Source organism: Pygocentrus nattereri, chromosome 2, assembly GCF_015220715.1.
Source record: "Pygocentrus nattereri isolate fPygNat1 chromosome 2, fPygNat1.pri, whole genome shotgun sequence".
Taxonomy (NCBI): domain Eukaryota; kingdom Metazoa; phylum Chordata; class Actinopteri; order Characiformes; family Serrasalmidae; genus Pygocentrus; species Pygocentrus nattereri.
Window position 1 is genome coordinate 33,293,702 of NC_051212.1, and position 7,555 is coordinate 33,301,256.

The 7,555-nt window shown below is 38.1% G+C and overlaps 1 long non-coding RNA gene across 1 annotated transcript; it reads left to right on the top strand.

The window, feature by feature from the left end:
- The first annotated feature begins 2,208 nt into the window (after positions 1-2,208).
- Positions 2,209-3,011, top strand: LOC119265213. Its single transcript, XR_005131485.1, has 3 exons — positions 2,209-2,289; positions 2,387-2,475; positions 2,583-3,011. It is a non-coding gene; the product is annotated as an uncharacterized LOC119265213 (long non-coding RNA).
- The last annotated feature ends 4,544 nt before the right edge of the window (positions 3,012-7,555 follow it).

The window sequence follows — 7,555 nt, forward strand, 5'->3', positions numbered from 1 at the left end:
AATAACATACATTATTCTGACTAAACTATGAATGTCTTGTTCCAGTGCAGATTACAAGTCATTCTTTTAAATTATTTTATGAAATTGCCATATCTCATTAAATGGCCCACGATGGCTCTCTGAACTGTTAAAACTACAGTCATGCATAATCATGTATAATTCACAAAGGACTATGAAACTACTTTACTGACTGCTAATAAAGGCTGAAATCCCCCATGCACACTACGTGAGAACTGTCGATCACCATGAGTCATTTTCACAGTTACCTACTGCTTTATAAAAAGTCTATTCTTATAAAGAGTTTACGATTTTTTAAAAATAGTTTATTAATGGCTATAAATTAGGTCATGAACACCTTAATAATCATGAATAAGCAATTATAGAAATATAAAGGGCAACTGTGACTTTGTTGCTTGCCACATTCATATATTATGGTAAAAGAGAATTTCAACTTTTTTTTCAACAATATATTTATTCAGTATTTTAAATTAGCCTGATGTCTGCATAGAAGGGATGTGACTGGGTTGAGATGAATAATGGCCGATGAGCTTTTACACGACCATTTACAACCCTATGATTTCATGAATGATGTGATGAGCTCTGCTCTGATTTGCTGGTTTACAGTGAGGCACCACATGACTCTCATAGAAGCAACATGTCAAACCAGACAGAGGCGGTACAGTAAAATGAATCTCTGTGTAAATGAGCCGTGTCATCAGGCTATTTAGTTAGGTATGCTAGTTACTTACAGTTTGCTAGTAGCTAACATTACCTATACTAGGTACTTGCTTTCAATCTTGACAACACAAAGTAAGTGAAAGTTGTTTGCTCTTTCTTTTGTTTAACTTTCAGTAAAAGACATATTTAAAGCTTCAACAGTTAAAAAGCGCATAAAATCACATAGCATGGCTACTTACCTACTTACCTACAGGTTGTGGTCGGGTTTGTGAAGCTAATAAAGCTGGAAGTGTGCCAAATGTCAATGTAAGACTGCTCAATATTTTCCCAAAGTCTGAAAAATTGTGCAGAGTAAGATACAAAGAGCAAACAAATTTGAATTAAAGCTGTCCGGTATACTGTTAAAGATGTGGGAACTAAAGTTGGCTTCCTATTCATCAGCTTGCTTTGCAAATTTTCCATTCCACCTTAAATGGTGCCTCACTTACATTCTGTCACCTTTGCAAGCTGCAGCAATTCCAGTGGGACAAAACATTCAATTAAGAAGCTGGTGAACTTCAGCTTTGTGTAAAGATGAACATCAGCCATGCCTGTTGACAGCTTGCTTCCTTGGGAAGGGTATGAAAAGTTTGAACATCTCTTCACAGCCTAGAAAAGTACAATTTTTGCATATAGTCCATCATTTCCATTGCTATTACTCAGTTATCATTATTTCCTGCTGAGTTAGAATGTGAGCTGGTGTATGTACACTTTGGGAGCATAGATATTAATGAGTCAGGACTGTTTAGGATTTTGGAACTGGCCTGGTTTACTGCCGTCTTTAGGAAACGCAGGATTTGCACTTAAAAAAGGGGAAAAAAAACAATGTTTAAGGCTCATGGTATGTCAGCTCCATCTACCAAACTTTCCTTGTTCAACTATTGCAATGTAAATACAGCTTTCCATTCTTTGACACCTCTAACACAAAATGATTATCTTTTGATTTACGATTAATGACATCTTGGGATGCTGAAACATTATGATTTCCCTTCAGTGGAACTAACATTAAACTTTACAGTTGGCACAATGCTGTCAAGTAGGGAACATTGTGTGTGTGTTAATGGTTAAATGCAAATCTTGCTAATTTCTAATGTCTCTTTTAGAAATTTCTGTAAAGTCTGTTATTGAAAACCTCTATATTTTTCACTGTTGTCATCATTAGTACTGTCTTGTCAGGCACATGGGTTGAATGTTTCTTTGTGGATAGCGTTAATGCTAGTGGTAGATGAAATTAGTGTGAACTGAAAGCTCCTGCACCACAATCAAACTTTAGAAAAAAAGCTTTATAAAAAAAAATAGACTCTCTTTAACACCAGTTCCATAGTTTAATCTGCTACCATCAGCTGTTAAACTATTTCTGGTGTGAAATCGCACTCGCCGCATTATAGTATTTCCTCAAAACTATCAGACCAATCAAAACAGCCCACGCCTTTAAAATTTCCACTCAGGTCACACATGGGGCCTCTTTTACTACTGAACAGATAAGAGATCAGAACATTAGATCTCACCGTCTCTCTGTCTGAACAGCAGCAATGATCGGATTACTTTTCTCTCTTTGCATCTTTGTACCTGGTAAGGGATTTCTTCAATGGTTAACATATTTATCACAAACAACATGTCACAGACCTGCTACATGTAAATTACTGGTTTATTTTGATCTTTTCTTCAGGGAAAATATCTGACATTATTGAGCTTCAAGTGCAAACAGCGAGACTGGGAACTTTAGAGTTTATATCTGGAACCTTTTGCTTTCTGCAGGTAACTGTGTGCGAACATTTGCAGTAATTGTTATTGTTATTTTGTGCTGATCACTAATAGCAGCTTTATTTCTCATTATCTTCTACATTTACTGATCTATTTTAAAGATGAGAAGACTGACCATCATCCTCCACCTGAACCTGCTAACAAGAATGAAGAAGCTGTTAAAGTCCAGTGTTCAGTACAAGCAGTTACTCTGAGCTGTTCAGGAGAACACAGTGTGCACTGGATCAGACACGGATCAGGAGAATCTCATCCAGGAATCATCTACATTCATCCACACACCAGTGATGAGTGTAAGAAAAGCTCTGAGACTGATTCTCCTCCACAGAGCTGCGTCTACAAACTCCCCAAGAGAAACTTCAGCCTCTCTGATGCTGGAGCTCACTACTGTGCTGTGGCTGAATGTGGATAGTGTCACTGCTCTGACACTGACGTGGTGGTAATGTGTTAGTGTGTGTGTGTGGGACTGTTTATGTTGTAATGGGATGAGATGATGTCACCCTGATTGGACCTTGAGCATGGGCTCAAGAAAACACATTCATAGTGAAAGAGAAAGTATTTTTTTTAACATTAAAAATGACTATGCAATAAAAAAACATATTTCCTGTCACAAAGTTCCTCATATTATGGAGGAACTTCATGTGGAGCTTTACATTCAAATTCTGCTGACTGGCACAGTCCATCTTTTCTGAGTTTCCCAACATGGCAAAATCAATGATGACTCGATAAAGGACAACAAGAAACTTCCTTTTCATGCTGAAGGGTCTGGTACCCCTTAGGTTCGGTGGTATTCAGCAGCAACAGACAGAGACACAAGGAAGAGGCTGTGAGCTGTGGACACGACTGTATTTCTATGGGCAGCAGTGTACACATTTCACCATCTGGTCCTTGAAGGCGATGTTCTTGTGAGAGCAAGTGAAAGGTAAGGTCCTTTGTAGTGTCCTATGCTTTTCTTAATGCCTCATGCATAGTCTTTATTCCCACATTGTGTTGAATGGCAACTCAGACAATGTTTTATGATGCTCACTCTTTTGCGGTTTACGGTGCTTTTTTATTAGAGCCCAGTAGCGAAAGTCTAGCAGACTTCCTCAGACCAACTCATGAATGTATTATTGTTGTTCTCTCTGTTTCTCTGTTCTCTTTCTATTTCTTTTGTGGGCATCTTTGCTTGCCATTAACAAGAATGCATTTTCCATTAACATAACATGGGGAAAAAATGCTACCCACATAGGCAGACAAGGCATACTCTTGAATATCACTTAGTAGTCAGTCAGTTGGGCCACTGGATTGCCTACGTTTGTTCACTGGTGTGGTGACAGCCTGTGAAAGTGCTATGTCACTCTGAGCAGAACTCTAAGGAAGTGCTAGAAACACATGCAATATCAGTTTTGGTGAACTGCAAAACAGAACATAGCAAAGCAAACAGAAGAACAGTAGAAAACACTGCAACATCGAGACGCTGGCTTGTGGTCAAAGTGTTAAACAGAAAAGACTTATTAACATCAGGACTATTAACATGTCAGGGTGAATAATGTATTTAGTCCAAAATTCTAAGAATGTTTTGTTTCTTGTTGAAGACCACAGTTATTTTTGATAATCTGGCATGTGCATTAATTCTAATTAAATACATTCTGAAAAAAGACACTCATAAAAAGGCTATGGCCGGAATGTGGCCGCCATCTTGAAAGCCGCCATACTGGATCAAGGGCAAGTTTTTCCAATGGGAATGTGGTCATGTAGCAGATCAGAGAAGACCAGAATTGCTGCAATCAGACTTGCAATATCTTGTGGTTCAAAAGCTATCAACACAGAATGTTGCAACAACAACTGGGAACGTTGCCTGTGAAGCACAGCTATTAGACGTGTTCAATGTGCTGTCCCTGGTGCTGAATACAGAGCTGAAGGCACAGGATCCAATCATTATGAACCCGCATGAGAATCTCTGGAGAAATGCTGTCACAAACCTCCACAATGCGACGCTGAAGGTGGTGCTTGTTGCAGATTTTCTCAGCATACACAATTTGAGATGACCCCAGAGATAAAAGTGGATAATGAAATAAAAAATTGAATAAAATAAAACGGTGTCCTGTGACTTTTGAGTTACCCTGTATATCAACACAACTGGTAGTCCACTAGAATTTTTTGCTGTTATTGACCTTAAAGAGGAATCGCTAAAGAGGAAATGACTTAATTATTCAACCGTTTAGATGTAAACTGTGTGTTAAATGTGCCTTTCTAGAGGAATTTACCATTCACATTTGTTCACTATTGTTGTACTAGAAACCAGATGTCCATATGTCTACACTACAAATATTACAATTTTATCTGCTATCCAAAATGACCAGTGAACTTACATGTGCCTCATAAGTTTTTATGTCACGTTGATAATGGTTTAATAGTGCAAAAAAATTGTGCAAAAAATATTTTGAGGACTATTTTTTCTTTAAAATGCTCTGTATGCCTTTGTGTTGTTTGGGTTTGCGGCATTGCATCACATGCTGCCAGCAAAATTCAGATCTTATCTGAGTAACATTATTCATCAGAGAAGCTGTGATAGATCACAATTACATGTCACTGTCCTATCCCTTCAACTGGTAAGTTTGTTGTTGACACCATCAATTTCCATTCACCCTGGGTTCTTCTGTTTCAGCGCCGGCAGGTTCACTCTCTCTCTCTCTCTCTCTCTCTCTGATTTGTTTAAGGGATACAACACCAACTTTAGCTGTGGTGAACGGCTGCAGCTACAGGCTTGTAACTACAAAAGCATGTTAGCTGATGTGCATTGGTTGAGAAAGCAGGAAACATGGAAGTAATCCTGGAGTAATAGTTTATGTCAAAAATACATTTTAGGCCAAAACCAAATAACAAAACTATAACAAAACAATGTCTCAGTAACCAAACAGTGCATTTATAACCATTTTGTGTAATAACTTAATGGGATGTAGCTTTTGGATCCATTAAATGCTTTGGATGTTTCCGAAATGCTTCTGACTCATTAAATTTCTGCTGAAAGGTGCATTTCACACCGACTAACTGTGAATGATTTTGTTTACATCTAAAACATTGAATGATTAAGTAATTTTGAAAATCGATGGAGTTCTCCTTTAACTTTTGACTTCTCTTATTTGTTTGTCATGAGTCACGCTTAATCTTACAGGTGAACTTGTACTATAATAAGCGCTACTACTATAATTATAATGTACTACAATTAGCTTGTGTCAAACCAGTTGGTTCTCCTTTCTAAGTTTTGGATCTTCTCAAACTTTTTTCCTCACGCTCTTAGGAAGGGTCACCTGGCTGCGTGTGTCAGGGCAGTAGGCTGGAGTCAGATCTTTCTAGTAGAACAATGATAAAAAGCATACATCCATATTCACTTACCACAGATTCACCACAGCCTTTGCTATGGCTATTGCAGCTGTTTGACCAAAACTCCACTAAGAACCACATCAGCACTTTTAAAGCTACAGCACTTTGTTTCTGTTCATGATCTAATATGCCCTCTGATCTCGTTTACCAGAAAATATATACACTGATCCAGCTTCCTCACAATCCACTGATTTCATTAAGTGCTCATTCTCACACACATTAGTACTTGTTGTCTAACCTGTTTTCAGCACACAATGTAATACGGAGCCTCTTACACCATAGAAAATAAATATGCTCCCATTTTTGGTCTGAAACTGTATGTGTTTCTTGCTATGATGTGGTAGTTCTTTGAACTGAACTTGTCTGCCTTTAGCAGCTATATAAACATTTTTTAGGGCAGCAACAGTGAAGATTTGATTCTGATTTTGTCTTGTGGTCAAAGTGTTAAGCAGCTAGACCTTACAGTCATAAGGACTATAAACATGATAGTGTTTTCTTCTTCTTTCGGCTGCTCCCTTTAGGGGTCGCCACAGCGGATCATCTGCCTCCATCTTGCCCTATCCATTGCCTCCTCTACTTTCACACCAACCATCTCCATGTCCACCTTCACTACATCCATAAACCTTCTCTGAGGTCTACCTCTTCTCCTTCTACCCGGCAGCTCCATCTCCAACATTCTTTGACCAATATATCCACTATTCCTCCTCAACACATGTCCAAACCATCTCAACCTGGCCTCTCTGGCTTTATCTCCAAACTGCTCCACCTTCACTGTCCCTCTGATCTGCTCATTTCTAATCTTGTCTGTCTTCAAACCATAAACATGATGATAGTGTAAACACAGTCTGCAGAGAGTAAGAGACAGAGGTCTTCTTGCAACATTTCCTGAAAAAAACAACTAACAAAATAACAAACCTTTATTGTTTGCCAGGGTTACTGACACTGATGGCAAAGCTACTTTGAAATAAATTATTTAAAAAAACACACACACAGTACAGTTAAAGTCAGGTTTTAGCCATAAACATTATCTAAGAACAAAATCTAACTGACAATGTTCCCCTTTAACTTTTTTAAGAATGGCTTAGTCATTAGGAACTGAGGGCACTTTGCACTAGTTTCAGATCCTCTACCTTTTTAAAAGCAGCTATAAATAAGCATGAGGATCTCAATAAGATTAAAACAAACAATCAGTACTAATTATGCAGAACCATCACAGACTCAACCACAAAAGGCTTTTCTTACTTCACGCTCTTTAACCCCAGTTTCATTCTTCAGATAGCAAAGCTGTTTCCATCAACTTCTTATTTGGTCTGAAATAGCACTCTGTACATGATATTATTTCCTCAAAACTATCAGACCAATCAAAACAACGCATAGCTTTAAACGTCAGTTCAGGTCACATATGATAAGAGATCAGTAGATTTCACTGTATCTCTGTCTAAACAGGAACAATGTCTGGACTGCTTTTGATGTTTCTCTTTGTAGCTGGTAAGTGATGTTTTAAATAGTAAATAAATTTATACCATAAACAACATGTTATCAAGCTGCTACATGTACAGTCGCATGCAAAGGTTTCAACACCTCCAGTGAAATGACATTTTCATTGATATTGTGAATTAAAAAACACATCCTCTAAAGCAGGGGTGTCAAAGTCATCTTCACAGAGGGCCACATCAGCATAATGGTTGCACTCAAAGGGCCAGATGTAACT